Source organism: Rousettus aegyptiacus, unplaced genomic scaffold, assembly GCF_014176215.1.
Source record: "Rousettus aegyptiacus isolate mRouAeg1 unplaced genomic scaffold, mRouAeg1.p scaffold_m13_p_1, whole genome shotgun sequence".
NCBI lineage: Eukaryota > Metazoa > Chordata > Mammalia > Chiroptera > Pteropodidae > Rousettus > Rousettus aegyptiacus.
The window spans coordinates 72326500-72343112 of record NW_023416284.1 but is presented as its reverse complement, the minus strand read 5'-3'; the positions used below and the strand labels follow the sequence as shown (position 1 = coordinate 72343112).

Genomic DNA, 16613 nt, shown 5'->3' with positions numbered 1-16613 from the left:
CTCTCTAATGATTCTAACAAATCATCTGATCAACACATGCTGGTAATCACAGGAATATCAGGTGAAAATGGGCATGGACTGAATAGTAATTGAGCCAAAGTCTAATTTTAAATTGGCATATATTACTATCAACATGCAACTTGAGGGACGATCATGAAAGAGCACAGTTATTAGCACACCAGTCTAATGAGATAGAAAAAAATATCATATTCACTAAACTTTCCACTAAACTTTAAATTATATAATTATTGAATGTGTATGTATGTCATTTTAATTTTGCCACAATGCTTTACACATGGTTAAGTGAAAATTATCCACTGTATGATGAATGAGTGAATTGTGAATGGATGAATGAGAGAGTGAATGAATCTTCCATATACCTTTCCATCAGGGAGCTTGGTGCTTGTAGTTTTTGTGAGGTAAAGACCTATGCATAGAAATGGAAGAAGTTGAGGACTTTATCTGCTAACATAGTTTCAGCCCCATCTATTAAAATTGTATTTTTAAATGCTGGCAATTCTCAATTGTCCACACTAAGTAGAATCAGTATCGTAGTTATTATAAAATATCCTCAAACTAGTCATCACTGGACTGATTTTCAGTCTTTGATTACTGTAGCTGATCTGCATATTTGTTTAGGCTGATTTTAAATTTAGTTTGGGCATCCTAAGCCCATGCCAGGTAACAGTAGGAAGGAACAGGCCCAGGATTATATTGGGTGTCAGAAAGAAACTATTCTGGAGCTATGAATATGATCTCCAATGTGAATAATCTGTAAACAGGTTAAGTGAGCCAATTATCCTTGGGTACATGGCAACACATCTCAGTAGTCATGATTATTTTCATCCATACACACTCACTATTTTTAAGAGCACAACCCAGCTGGAAAGGAAAATCATTTCAATTGCTTTCCAACACTTTTCAAAGTAATGAATAGTGGCCAACGTATTCTTACTTCTAACTAATCCATTCACCAAGTATTTATTTAAACATCTATTGCAGTCTGCGACTGATAATCAAAAGAAGTTGGTTTTCTAGTCTCTGAATTTCCCATGTGGAATCTCTGAGTACAGAGAAAAAAGGTAAGCTGTTCTGATGATGATGTCTTCGAAGACACTATCCCTCTGCTAAAAAGCTTGTTGAGTTACAAATTTAAATGGTGGCCAAGTTAAACAGAAGTTCACAAAATTCTATTTACTCTTACATAGTATTTGTTTTAAGAGGAGGAGTCTTCATTTTTATCTAGTAATATCAAATGAAGCATCAAAATACAGAATAATCATTTTCAAACAAGGTGTAGGTACCATGGATTTGCAGACAGCACTTGCTTTATGAGCTAACAATTGAAAGGGTGTTTACCTGTATAATGATGTGTGTGCACACAATCCTATTTACATATCACCTGGCAGATAAGGTTTTATAGAGTCCAAATTACAGTCTCCTGCTATTCTGAAGTGCAGAGAACAGTCAAACATGATGCAAATGCTGTAAAATATTAATTTACTCTCGCATTGCTATGCCTACTTATTTCAAAAGTATTTGTGTTGCTACACCAGAGTAATTAAGAGAGTTAACATAACTTGCTGTTTTCCATCATAGGAAAGAAACAAGGCAGAGTGAATTTGCTGGAAAAAAATGCAACCAATATATAAGAAAATAACCTATGAACTGTTTTATACAATATATACACTAAAAAATAAAATCTTTAATATTTAAAAAGCACAGAAGAGCAATAAAACATAATACTATTAAGAGAGGAAGATTACTAAGAAAAATGGCCTAAATAATACTGATGTGCTAGTCAATAAAGAGGAGATAACTTATAAATAATATAAATACAGGGGACATAAATACTTCAAGGAGAGTAAGCTAAAGCAAAGGGTGCATTAAAAGAAAATTTGCCACACGTAGTGACAAAAAATATACTTTTTCTTTAAATATTAGAAGCATAAACTCTTCTAGTTTAGCAGCTAGGACATTATCATTAAAAACTTCTGCTAAATGACTCCCTCAAAACATCACATTATAGAGCACCCAAGTAGAAAAAAAAAAGTTCCTCTTAGCCTGAATCGAAACACCATAATCAGGAAAACTTCTGCTTCCTTAAGTCTCAAATTCTGATTACACTACAATGAATTTTCTGAAAATTACTTTTCAGAAAATTTCGGGTAGCATCTAATTTTTGCTTACGTTGTGGCAATTATCATTGTACTTTCGTTATTCCACAAATGGGATGCATTAAAAGTTATAGAAAAATCAATGAAACATTTCTGCTAACATCAAATATGTCAAAGAAAATATAATGCTTCTTGCTTTTTTTTGTCCGTAAAGTTATAAACATGTTTTAGTACACTTGTGATGGTAATATATAGTGCAAATATTTACCATACATTAGCCTGAAAAGTTCAGTTTATAAGAATTATAAGTTTTAAGGATTTATATATTTTTTAAAAGCTTGATCTAGTTACAACTCTTTCAGCCAACATTTAAAAATAGTCTCTAAAATTAGCACTCAGTATACTCATTATTATATCATCTCCTAAAGACTTTTTGAATGAGTATTTCATTAAACTGAATTAAAAGAAACTAAAATTTGAACAGCATAATTGATGGCTACAAACTTCATTCTTAAAAACAGGGCAATCAGTCCTATATACAAAGTCTTGAAACAGAAATTATTCTCTCTATTGGGATTTCTATGACATTATTTTCAATGCTTTTAACGAAATGAGGGCCTACTTTGACAACTTTGCAAGTATGACCAGAACTAAATCTGTTCTTTGAAGCAGTTAAACTGCACATATCCAAATCTCTCACAAAAGCCAATCAAATTATCCTTACTCTGAAAACATAAAGCAATAGAAATCAAACTCTCTCCCCCCTAAAAATGATGTTTTGTCAGACTCCACTATCCCTTTACATATGCAAGAATTTAAGCTCTTCAGAGTCTAAACTATGTGTTACTTTCAGACAGCAATAGTTTAAATAATTAACATTCACGCCTACATTTACTAAATTTCAGGGTTTTAGTAAAATGTTTATTGACTGACTTCTAATAGGAAACAAAATGAGCCGGTATCACAATTTGTTAGTCATCAGAAACTGTCATTGAAGGTAAGTGCCAAAGTAAAATCCACTTGACATTTCAGAATGGAAAAAAAAATAAAGGCACATTATACAAAAGGAATGTGAGTCCTTAAACTCCGTATGACAACAAAAACAGGAATCACAGAAATGTGTTCACTATTACTTTAATAATCTCCTAGGGCTGGCCTTTCCCAGGACTCACAGACAACTGAGCAAGGTATGTTGAAACGCAGGGCCATCTACAGGTATTTGACATGTAATCTTATGGCTAAAGAGTTTTTCTTGAATCTTTCTCTACAAGTAAAAAACAATTCAAAGGCCCGTCATTTCTGCTTACCAAACCCTCTTAAAATGAAATCCAGAAAGAAAGATATTAACTTGTAGTTTCCAATAAAGTACGTTTTTCATACTAATTTTAGCATAAATTTGGGAACTTAAAAATAAATGTTCATATTTTATTGCAAGTAAAACGGTTTTCTGTATGTTGCAAAATACCATCCAGGACCTCCAAGGTGTTGCATAAAACTTACACTTCTGTGCCTTATTTTATATCCTTGCTTCCCATCTATTTACCTCCTAGAAATAATAGCTCATTTTAACCACTGAAAGCTTGATCTGAGAGGACCACAATCAAGTTACTAATCATATAAACTCACTAGGAGAAATTTTAACTGCACCTCCAACCTCGGATGGAGTAAGTAGCTCTCTTAATCCTAGCCCCAGGGGGGAAAAAAAGGATTGACCAATTTAGTTACTGGACTGTAAAACTGTAAACCCACTGGCAGGGTCACAACTAAATCAAGACGTCATTATTCTCAATTATTTTTACCTTCAAATATCAGGGTTACTAAAATACTTCTCTTTATTTGGATTGCCTGAGCAACACAGAGCTTCCACAACCAAAAATATTTTTCTTTTTCTTTTTTTTTTTTTTGCAACAGTATTATTTTTCTTTGCTAAATAGGCTTAATAAGGAGGTGCCCTAATGCAAAGAGTTGACTAATGCACTCTAAATTATTAAATGCTCATTAAATTATATCCCAAAATAGAACACAAGTTGTTTATTGTGCAAAAGTACCACACATTATCAGCCTCCCAGCTACAGGCCTATATCATCTTTCTCCTGAGACAAAAACGTTTTAACTTAGTACCACAGATGTAAAGGCCAAAAGATCCAAATGAAGAATGAATACAGTCAGAATGGCTGCCTACTGTCAGTCCCATTTTGGGGCATTATGATGGCTGTGAAGTTTTTAAAATGTGACAATGAGCTATCCTTCCCAAATAAATTACTTCTGCTGAATAAACTCTCTAGAAAACCAGTCATGACTACTAGCAACGTAGGTTAAAGGATGTGCACTTTCACACTTTGAAAGGGTTAAGTGCCTGCAAGGCCAAGGGCACCAGACAGCAAAAGAAATGTTGTTTTAGTCAGCTCTGAAAGGTTTCTAACAAGTACCAAATACTTGTTGATCTGTTCACAATGAACACCGGCAGGATTGTCAGGCTCCTTTGACTGTCTGGGGAGAGGCATTTACATACTGCACCCAGTAAGAACTGCTTGTTGATCTTTATAAGAGTAGAAAGAAGCCTCATTCAGTGTCTCCTGTCCAAATGACTAAAAGGAGATGCAATTGAAATAGTGAAGTCTCTCATCTGTCTTAGGCAAGACAAATACTGACCATAAAACACTTGGAGTAGTCCAGGCTCAAAACAAACCCACCTGAATGGACTGAGGAACACTGTCTGTTGCCATGGCAGCCTGATCTAATTACATGAGTGATCTGGGCTAGAGTAAGTAAGTGCAGGGAGAACCTACACCACTGACCAGTACCTATAAGAGGAGAAAGGGAAACAGGAGGTTCTGGAGAGACTTCGACCTCTGCTTTATGTAGAAGGGGGCATTCAAGCCCATTTGTCTGTGGAGCTGTTAAAATACTGACTGATGCATGCACAGTTAAAGGGCAGTCAGAGGAGATTAAATGCCACAGTATTAGCAGTTATGGTGCAATCCCTTTCCAAGAGTTCATGTGCAGGATTTTCTCCTCCTCTCTCCAGTGGTTTCCCCAGGCATAAGCTTCATTCCAAAACAAAAGCTCAAGTATCAAACTACCATCAGCCATCAAATAAACCACAAGGTGGGCTTAACAGGGGCTTCTAGGAACTGCAGGGCTCCTCAGAAACCCAAACAGAAATGGCTTAGCTAAGAGTGTTGAAAAGTAACTAGCTGCGCCTAAAAATAACCATCAAGTAACTACCCTCTGCGCTGAGCAATATGTAACGATGATGTTTAAATATTAAGAGCAGCCTGCATTATAAAACACAAATGTCATTGAGCTACGACTACTAGATTGCCAAAGGAGAATTTATTTGCATACACGCATTCCCGTGCATGCACTAAGGATGTGCAGGGAGTATGCCACTCCAAGGCATTTGATTCGTGGCTGTAATGGGGTCTTCTAATTTTGCTAATTGTATCCTGTGGATCTTACAGGGAACCGAAGGATCTCTTCGGGTACAGAACCAGTTTGGAGGAGTCCCTACTGCACAGCATACGGTAAACAAAATAAAAATAGCTTGCCGTTCTCGTTAGCCACATCGCGCATTATATAACCAGCTTCCGACTGGTTTTTTTTTTTTTTTTTTTTTTTTGCCCTTACTACTCTTCAGCAATTTCCCAATCTTCCTAAGTATTTATATTACCCTTATCTGTAGGATTATATACTGAGAGCAAAACACAACTGAGCCGCCACGGGACTAAGCCGAACCGCACAGTCTTTAGGAACTGATTTTTTTGTTTTCTGGCAGGATCTCCACCACCACCCTACTTCCACCCCCCACCAAGGTTCTTGCTCAATCTCTCTAGAAAACCTGGATTGTTTCATCGCTTCCAGTCAGCTCCCTACGTGGTCTGAAATAAAATGAAAGCGCAAGCCACGGAGTTTGAGCAGGCGGCCTGCGGGCGGGGAAGCTGAGCAAGGGTCCGGGGCTGCAGTCACCCGAGTGGCCTCAGAGGGCCCCCTCCCCATCGCGACAGCTTCTGTCGGCGCTCTCCCGCCTCCCCCCCCCCCACCCCGCCGCGCGCACACACGCGCGCACACACACACGCACACACACACGCGCGCGCGCAAGCTCACTCACTCACACTCCCGCCGCGCTCCGCCGCCGCCTCACCTCTCGCTCCGCCCGCCCGGCCCCTTCCCTGCCCCCAGCGGGGCCGGCCTGGGCGCTGCTCTGGGACCACGTAGGAGGCGGCGGCGGCGGCGGCGGCCGCGGGAGTGGCAGCGTCTCTGGCCCGACCCGGAGTGAACGAGCAGCGGGGCTCCGGGGCGCATCCCAATCGCCGCAGCGCCTCCTCCTCCGCCGCCGCCGCCTCCTCCTACCCCTGCTCCTGGCTTCATTCACCCTCCCAGCAGCCGCGCAGCCGTTCACTCCCGGCGCAGGCAAGGCAGCGCTTGTCGCTGCTCCTCTGCTCCTGCCGCGGGCGGGGGCGCCGGCCCGGGCTGGGGCGCTCGCGGGCTCCCGGCTCCGGGCGGCGGCGGCGGCGGCTGCTGCACAGGATCAGGAAGCGGCCGTACCAACAGGGCGGCGGAGGCAGCAGAGCCAGGGCAGTCACCCCCACTCCCACTGCGCTCCCGGTACCAAGCGACCCAGCGCCCACCCCTCTGCGCCCCCGGCCGGGCCGCGCGCAGAGTCCCAGCGCCGCCGCTGGTGCTGACCCCTCTCGGTCCGCATGCCCGGCGAGGCCGGCCTCCGCAGGGAGACCCCCTCCCTGGGGCTCCCGAGGCCAGGTAGCCACCCGCGGGGTAGCCCTGCCCTCATTCAGACACACTCGCTCTCGTCGCCCTCTTTGGGGAGAGGGGTGAAGAGAAGGTGGCGGAAGGAGGGGGCAGCGCGACCCCTGGCTACCGCCACCTCCCTTTACGCCACCTCCAGGGAAAAGGACATGGCTCTCCGCACTCGCAGCGGGACAAGCAGCCGCCCGAGCCCGGCGCCGCGGCCGCTCTTCCCGCCCGCGCCCCCAGCCCGGGCGCGCCCCCTCGCCCGGCGGGCACCCACCCGGTAGCCCCCCTAGCGGCCGTCCCTGCGCCCAGAGCAGGGTGTCGGCCACACACACACACGCGCGCGCGCGCGCACGCACACACACACACACACACACACACACACACACCACAACATGCCGCGTCGATTTCCTCCGTTCCTCTTCCAGCTGTTTTCCATGTCGCCGGTTGGGATTTGGGGTTTGTTTGCTGGTTGTTGCTTTAGCCCCTCTCAGGAGAGCGGGGGTACGGGGGATCTTAATCTAAATCAGGGGAGAAGGGGATGGGGGAGGGGGGAGAGACAGAATCAGAGGAGAAAAAAAATCGCCACTTACTGTAAAGTGTAAATGGATCTGGGGTGGCGTGGGGAAGGGGGGGCAGAGGGAGAGAAACAGTGTCTTGCGGCCGTTGTAGCTCTGGCTGCTGCTCCACGGGGCTTGTTTTGGATTCCCCTGCAGTGAAACAGGTCCTGTACGGCTCCGCCACTGTAGTAGAAATGATGTCTGCGGTATACTCTGCTCTCTCCTCCTCCTCCTCCCCCCGCTCCGCTCCGTTCCCTCCTCCCTCTGCCCTCCCTCCCTCCCTCCCTCCCTCGCGCTCTCTCGCGCTCGCTCGCTCGCTCCAGTATGTAAATGTGTAATAGAAGCCAAATATGGAGCAGTTGGCTGCCGCCGCCGCAGCTCAAGGATCCGACCAGGAAGGGGGGTAGAGGGGGGACACCCTCCCGCGGGCGGCAGGGCAAGCGGCTTGGAGCCCTGCGAGCGCACGGCAGGCGGCCAGCCCTCGCCCTTAACCCTTCAGTGCTCGTGGCCCGTGCTTGGCGGCCTTCGGGTATACCGGCGCGTTTCTCCAAGACTGGCTCGGGATCAGGGGGCGGGGAGCGGGAGGGAAGACACTGCCAGAGGGGGGCAGTTCTGCAAGGTTTGGATTGGGGCAGGGAGCTGAGGCGATGAGGTAATTGTAGCGGTGACCGGTCGGTCCTCGCGCGCCTCCCCGGGTCCCTGCACCTAGTTGGAGGGGACAGAGCAACAGCAGGGTGCAACTCAGGCACGCTGGAGGATTCTCCGGCTCAGAGCCAGTGAAATACCCCAGGGGGGAGGGGAGGCGGGCTAGTTCTCATCCCTACGTGCCCTTCGTCCCGGGCGTGCGGAAAAGCGTCCAAGAGGGCTGACTGTGATCATCACGCATGTTAACCCTCAAATCCGTTTAGCTTCGGCATTCCGGAACCCAGACCATCGGGCCGTGAGGAGTGCTTTTGCATGCAACTCTAGAAAGTTTTAAGGGTCCCCCGACTGCATGTGCACCCACACCTTTACTGCCTGTAAAGCTGATGACCTCCTTGACCTCCTTTCTCTTTCTGCAGGTCTGGAAATCTGCTGTGGGTATCGAACTACCCAGCTCTAGCCTTGGTAGACGACCCGCGCACTCCTCTCGCAGCTAATTCGAGATCATTAATTTAATCGGAAATGAGGTAACCAGTGTAGGAGATAAAGCAAACCGAGCATTAAATGGCAGTTCTTGTGAATTCGCGCTGAAGAACTTCCTCTGGACTCAATTTTTTAGTGTGATACTCAACTCTTCCCCACCCCCGCGCGCGCGCGTACCACCGCCAGGTGTTAGCTGGATGGGAAAGGGACCTTTTTTCGAGGGATGCTCCTTGCCAACAGGTGTGGCACCTGGAGGAAGAGAAGTCAAACCCATGCTAAAGGGAGCTCAGGGCGGCGTTCCCCTTGCTGCACATAATTCTGGAAGACCAGTAGGTGTCGGGGCAGCATTTGACCTCCTTCAGGTGCTTAGAACGCGGTGTCAAGAAACATGATCTCTCCACGTAAGTTTCTGGAAGCCACTACTTTTGACTGTAGGCTGTATTTGAGAAACCTTTTGGCTAAGTTTACTTATGACCTAACGGTTAGTCACCAACCGAAGCAGCATACAGAATCACCAAGAGAAATGTGTCAGCTTTTCAACAACTAAATTGTAGGGACGTGCTACAGAAATAAAAAAATAAGCATGCTAACTAGGAAGGTGTAGAGCCCTGGAAATAATTCTATTCTCACATTTTGAAATGCCATGTACATATACATGGCTACTTAAATAGTACTACTACTGTTTACTCTTTCTCGTTTCTACAGCTTCCCCCTACCCCCACCCCCATTTAAAAATTAGTGATTGTTAAAATTTAAACCCTGGGTTGGTCTCAAGTGACATTGTTGGTCTCATTACAGCCTCTAGTGGACAGTTAAAATCAGTTTCCTAAAAAGGCTCTGCCTGGTGTTATGTTCCTTGACAAGTATTATCAAGGTGAAGGTTAATATCTCAGACATAACCGGGTAATATCTCTTCCCCCTACTTAGCTGAGCTGGCTTCTGAAAGAAGCAGAAGCTGTTGGCTCTGCACGGGAAAGACGTATTTGTGCTGCAGGTATTATTATTACTGGCCTGAGAATAAACAGAGCTTCTGCTATTCATTTTGGTTTCAGACAGCTTTCATAAAAACCGAACTCATCTAAAATATTTTTATAACAGAAAATGTTGGTTGCCATGTTTTTGGCTTAACTGAGATGTTTTTATTCCAACGTCTAATCTGCAGACTGTCCAATCTACCTCCACTCTATTTTTAGATATCTTACATTTAGAGAATTTGAGGTAAAAAAAAAAAAAAAAGCTATTTTAATATTACATTGACACAAGCAGTTAATTTATTTTAACAACCTTAAACAAATTAAAACTCATAATTCAGATTAGAGTTAGTCAATTAATTTAAATGTTCCCTCAAGGAGCTAAATATGCGTATTACCCAAACAGTAAGAACAATTAATAAGAAATGTGTCATTTACTTTCTTAACCATTAAGACTAAAGTCATAAACTGCTATTAAAATCTGTAACTATTTCTTCCTGCAAGGTCCAGTGAACATAAACAATTGATGATACAGTTTCATTACCTTTAGTACTGAAATGTTTTATTTTCAGATGGCAAAATAGTAAATGTGCAATCACAAATAACTGGTACTGATTCTTTAAAAACAATACTCTTTGTGCAAATAAAAACTCAATGAAAGAAGAACAGAGTTTTCAAGAAGCTAATAGACAAATGTATAGTACTGTAGTCCTGTTCATAAAACTGATACTATATTTGTACAAACATAAGTCAAACTTTGAAATTAAAGGAAATTGAGAAATAAGGCCGACTGAGCCTTATTCCTAATTTGTGTTCTGCATTACTTAAACACCATAGAAAATCATTTTCACTCTTTCTATTTTACTGTTTTGGTAGTATCTACTTTTGAAAGGTCTAAAACAAGCTATCGAATATATCATTACATCTAGCTTCTTAAGGCGTAGTCTTCAGAACAGCAGCAGCAGCATTTGGGAGTTTTTTAGACATTCAGAATGAGAGTTCCAACCCAGACTTCCCGAATCAGAATCTACCTTTAAACCAACCCCTCGGTTATTCCTCAGCACATTAGAGTATTAAAAATACTGTTTGTACTCAGGGCTCTGTCTACATGAATTTGGCCCCAGATGTACAACTTAATTCTTTGATTTATTCCCTTTTTATTCCCTCCCTCTTTTATTAATTTGCACTTTTTAATGAAACATTATTACATTTTATGCTTTGATCAAATAGTACTGCATTTCCGAAGAGCTCTGATATATGCATAAATCTACATTAGCATTGCCAAGAGAACACTCTGTGAGGAATGTGCTGGGGTCTTGAATGCAAAGGTTTTTTCTTCTCGGCAGCAGAGGGAGCAAAAGAGTACTTAATAAAAAAGTGTACAGGCTGTCCAAATTGTAAGGGATTTTAAATTGTAGTATATGTTTTCATTGGAACTAGCCTCTTATATAGTTCAACACAAAATAAAAACAAGCAAACACAAACAGTTTACCGGGTTATAACAACTGAATAGTGCACAGATTGGAAGTTAAATAGAAATTAGATGTACTTATTTAGAGTTTTAGGCTTGAATCCTTAAAAGAAAGTGGACCTCAAAGGTCATACTTGGAAAAGAAGCCTTAGCTTTTCTCCAGTCAAAAATAAAAATAATGATCATTTCACAATATATGTAAATCAAACCATCCTGCTGTTTGCTTAAACTTATAGAGCGATGTATGCCAATTATTTCTTAATAAAACTGGGAAAAATAAAGATACAGTGCAGAATAAGGAAACTTGAAGAGTAACTCCTGCTTATCTAAAAACGTTGAGGTCATTAAACCCAACACTATAGCAGATAAATTTATTTCATTTGAACTCAAATATGTTGGTGAAAGAATGCACTTTTCACCATGTTTACTTTCGCAGTAATTGTAGGGGTTTATTATTAATGTTTGTTGCGGTGAGGACGTATATTTTATTATATCTATGTAGCATTTTATACCTCTCAGAGCCTTTGAATTGCATCTTCAAACGCTCCTGTGAGGTAGATAAGACATGGAAAAGCCAAGCCTCAAAAAAGTTTTGAACTGGCTTGTGCTTTCATAGCACTGGGTCATTTGATTGTTATACTAATCTGTTAAGGTGTTCAGAGAGGAGGGAAATCAGAGATTAAAGATCCAGCAGCATGTTTTTTAGAGATTAAAAGGTTATTTAAAGTTACTAGACAGTGGATATTTAATGAGCGAGTATTTAAATGAGAGACTTATGAATAGAGACTATCTTAATTCTTAAGTTTCTTTTTATGTATTTATCACTTATTTACCAACAGCCTTTATGATTTTATGCATTTATCACTTATTTACCAGCATTTGTTGAACATCTACCATGACTAGGCCCTGAGAATACAAAGATGAGCAAGACATATCTGTCCGCAAAGAATTCACAGCAAAACAACTTATCTTTTGAAAAATGTTCATTTTTACTATGATGAAACATAAAGATTCACAGTTGTCTGATCCAGCACCTCTAAGAATCATTATATCAATCAGATTTCCAAATAGGAGAATCAAGAGTAAATTTAAGTGGTAAACATTTAATTTTTAAAATCTTTTTTAAAATTGTTCAAAAGAATTTCCTCCTACATGAAAGAAGGTTTGCCAAGTTTCTGTCTGGAGCAATTTGTTATGGCTGTGTAATAAATCCCAGAAAGTTTGAATTTTTAATGAAACACTGACAGACCTTTAACCATGCTGTAATAAGGAGGGTGTTATCCTACATGTCATTTAAAAATCTGAGCAAATCATAGCAGGCTTGCAAAACAAATATACTTTCCTTAGACTATACTCCAAAATAAAGCTGGAGAGACAAGAAAAGTAAAATTAACTAAAAACAAAAGTGAAAACCACTCACACAATAGACTCTGAGGTCAGCTCACCACACCCAAACTAAAGTCACTGGGCTCTGAGCGTGGCACAGGGACTCTTAAAGGATATATGCTTCTGAATCATCTTTCTTGACCCTCCACCAAACTGTAGCAGGGCAGGCTTCTGGGTAATGGAAATGACATCACCAATAGGCAAAAATAAAATTAAAATCGTCGTACTTAAACATCTGCCAACAGTTTATGAGTTAACAGTATACACATTGGGCAATTTTAAATAAGATTCTGCCTACAATTAAAAACAAAAACAAGTGCTTTAGTATAGGTCTGTACTGTCCATTGTGGCCATTAAGCACTTGAAATGTGGTTAGTCCAAATTGAGTTGTGTTGTAAGTGTATTATATACATCAGATTTTAAAGATTTAGTGCGCTCACTCACGTATATATATATCTCAATAATTTTTACATTGATTAAATGTTGGAATCAAAATATTTTTTATATATTAGGTTAAATAAAATATATTGTTAAAATTAATTTTACCTGTTTTTGCTTCTCATTGCGGCTACTATAAAATTCAATATTACATGTGTGGAAGGGTTGCATATTATATTTTTAATGAACAGTACTGCTATAGATAATAAGGGTGAAGAGATGCAGGAATGAGTTCTAAAAACCCACACAATTGGAAACCTTAGAATCCTAGCGAGGCTCTCTGCAGTACTGCAGTAGATAACTTAGTAACTTTTCTACTTTCCTTAGGTTTTCCCCTTACAATGTATGACATGGACCTTTTTCTTTGTAAAAACTATCTCTGAGAGGGAGCTATTTATCAGTGAAGGCATCATCTCACTGGTAAATCAGTTATTGGCTTGCAAAACAAAAATTCGTTCAGTTCCTTCTGTGACTCAGTCTTTTTTGGGGGCGATCTCAGGTATTTTGCCACCCTGGGAAAGCTGATGAAAAACTTAACAATCTGTTTTAGAAAGCCCAAGCAGTCTAGAGTTATAGCTGGTTTTGCTGCTTGAGGCTGAATGGTTTGGGATTGATATCCTCTAGTGATAGATGCCTTTGGACATTGATAATAAAAATTATATAATTGCCACTTAGCTAGAAAACAAATTAAGGCCACCAAAGGAAATCTGTTTTTTAAAAACAAAAACAAAACAAAAACTTGCTAGTACAATAGGACACATCAAAAAGAAATTATTTTTAACCATTATTATTTATTTTACAAGTAAGACCTAAATACATTTTCATAAATGTAACTGTGACCAAGATTGAATGTAATGCAATGGCCCATGAAGTATCAGAATTTATGGTCTTAATTATCTAAAGAACATGGCTCTTCGTACATGAAAACAGACAACATTTTAAGTCTTAGAATGAATGAGTTGAATTTTGCTTAGTATTGGCCAGAAGCATTTGGAAATCTATTAAAAGCATTTCATTAACAACTTGGCATTTTGCTTCCTCAAAAGAAATACTTTTTCCAAATTAAAATCAAAGCCCAAAGCCACCATTGCTTGAACTTAAGGTAGTGGTTGTTGATGTATTGCATATGTAAAACTTAGGGTTCCTTCAAAATCAGATCACGAATAACAACAGGCTAAAAAAAAAATCGAATTATTACAGAAGGAGAGAAATGAAGTTCTTTGTTATTCTAACTTCATGACATTAAAACATCATATAGCTATAAGCTCTCAGTTACTCTATTTTTCTTGAGTCAATATCAGCCTGGAGAAGCAGAATCAAAAGAGGGTCAGAGTTTAAGGAAACTATTTTATGAGGAATTTACCAAGTTTACCCCAAAGAGAAAGAGTTGGAGAAAAACGCACTGGCAAAATTTGCTTTTGGACATAAATAACTAGAGTTCACCAAGGAAACTGCCCGAGTCATGATTTCAGTGTGGATTGTCAGGCAGTTTGATATTTGCAGAACTGCTCTTTATCAGGCCTCTCCAAGTATAACTCTGCTGCAAGACTTGGGGGAGCTCTCAAGACTGATTTGCTCTGTGTCTGTGGCACAGACATGCAATGATAGCTACTGTCACAGATGCTTTCTGACAGAACAGAGTAATAGCACTCAGACTTAAATTGTAAATTACAAACAATCCTTTTTTAAGTACAAAATGAATGCACAGAATGGAAGACCCCGTCAGTTAAAATGAGAGTAAATCAAGTAGAGATAAATTGTTCACTCATACTGTTATAGCCAAATTTTGATCTTGCTAACTGTATCATCATGGGAGATCTCTTCTTTGTCAGATATAAAGAGAAATTAATACACTGTGATTCTAATAAACATGCCAGGCATCTAATGCTTCTCCTCTGAAAGCCAATCAAATTGCATGATCTGTTTCCCAACCCCTCCCCCTACCTCTAGTTTAAAAGTTGTAGCTTAAATATCAATAGTAAGAACATGTGACCCTATCGCTCCCAGAGCTAGCTTTTTCTGCAGTCAATTTCATAATTACAACTCTCCGCCTCTCAGCTCAGCACTTCCTTCCCCCTCACTGTCCTCTCACCCCCACCCTTAGCAATGAATCATTGTGCATTTAAAGAGAGTTAGATGACCTGGTGTGAACTTTACTGGCATCCTGTACATTCTTATGCCAAAAATGGGGAGTTGCTCTATGACAGAAACCTAGCCAGATCCTGATGCAGATCTCAGAGGCAACAAGCTTGGGTGCTTATCTGGGAAGATCAGCAAGGAGTTAATTTTCCTAGATCACGGTGGTGATTCAGAATTGCATATCTCAGTTCATGATCAGGTTTTCAAGAACCCATTTCAGCTCTCTGTACACAAAAGAATATATCAGAGAAAAAATGTTGGCAGATCTCCTTATGCAATCCGGGCGGAGGAATTTATACCACATTTAGCCCTTTCCTTTGATTTCATCAGATCAGGCTGAGGGTAGGGTTTCCATATTTGTGCTTTGGCAATGTGTCCAATAATTATGTCCCCCCTATATATTCTCCTAGTGTTCTTCCAGGTTATCATGTGTTTATTTGTGCATTTATTAAAACCAGAAACATTTTGTCCCCTTCATTATTTTAATACTGTGTTTGAATAATACAGAGTGGCCTTTGAAGATTTTTCACCCTACTTAAGGAGGTAAAGGGTATATGCTTTCTCTCTATAGGGGAAGCCCCTTCTCTTCCCCAAACCCCTTCTTTCCATGGTGATTTTATTCTCATACTCTGAGATCCAGCTCAAACATCAACACTTCTGTGAAGGCTTTCCTGATTATCACAAGAGTTGTGTCTCTGCCCAATGTGTGAGTCAGAGAAGTGCTATTTTCTTATTCTTTTTATTTATACAATATTTTTTTTTAAGTCTGACAGAAAAAAAAATCAAGGCCATAAGCACAGATGGAGAGTATCCTAACTGAGGGAGTATCTTATCTGAATACTTCCTGTTACTCCCAAACCCATTTGACCTCTGCTTACAATTTCAACATGTAACTGTTTTCCTTTGTTTATTGCTCCACGTATGTGACTGTCCGCATTGGTCAGTTCTTCATGTGAGTTCTCATTGCCCTCTGTGGTAGGTTGAATTTTGTCCCCGCAAAGGATATGCTAAAGTCCTAACTCCGGTGTCTGTGAGTGTGACTTTATATGGAAATAGAGTATTTGCAGGTGTAATTAGTTAACATCAGGTCTTCCTGGATTAGGGGGGCCCTAAATCCAATATGATCTCTGTCTTCATAAGAGAAGACACAGAGACACAGAGGAAACATAGAGAAGACAGGGACAGAGATTGGTGTTATGCTGCCACAAGTCAAGGAAAACGAAGAATTGCCAGCAACCACCAGAAGCTAGAAGAGGCAAGAAAGGATTCAGTGGGAGCAAAGGCCTGCTGACACCTTGATTTTGGACTTCTAGCCTCCAGAACTGTGAAAGCATAAATTTCTCTTGTTTTAAGCCTCCCAGTTAGTTGTAATTAGTTATAGCAGCCCTAAGAAACTATTATACCATCTTCATGAGATCTATGATTAAAGGGCTGTTGTATTCTTCTTTCTTATCTTCATTTATATATATGGCCCTATCTTTTTCCTCTATAAATACACATAGGTAATCAGTTCTGGATATAAGCTTGGTCTTTTCCCCATGACAACACTAATAAATAAAAGATCCAATGGAGTAAGAAAGTCAGCAAGAGAGTTCTAGAACCACCTCCCCATCATTCCATAAACATCTGACTTGTGGCCCCAGTCACAGAGGTT

The 16613-nt window shown here is 40.9% G+C and overlaps 1 protein-coding gene and 1 long non-coding RNA gene across 10 annotated transcripts in view; one reads left to right on the top strand and one right to left on the bottom strand.

Moving 5' to 3' along the window:
- Positions 1-7647, bottom strand: part of ATXN1 (ataxin 1) — a 364038-nt gene extending 356391 nt beyond the window's left edge. For 4 of the 9 annotated variants that reach the window (XR_004955711.1, XR_004955712.1, XM_036236902.1 and 1 more), the window contains exon 1: positions 7463-7647. The gene's annotated coding sequence lies outside the window, so the exon portion shown is untranslated. Of the gene's footprint in view, positions 1-380; positions 6123-6261; positions 6753-7462 lie in introns of those variants that run through there. The other 5 variants (XM_036236908.1, XM_036236903.1, XM_036236921.1 and 2 more) reach the window with 3 other exon arrangements.
- Positions 7648-7678: 31 nt separating this feature from the next.
- On the top strand, positions 7679-9790 carry LOC118613699. The gene is made up of 2 exons (XR_004955714.1): positions 7679-7958; positions 8491-9790. It is a non-coding gene; the product is annotated as an uncharacterized LOC118613699 (long non-coding RNA).
- Positions 9791-16613: the final 6823 nt, after the last annotated feature.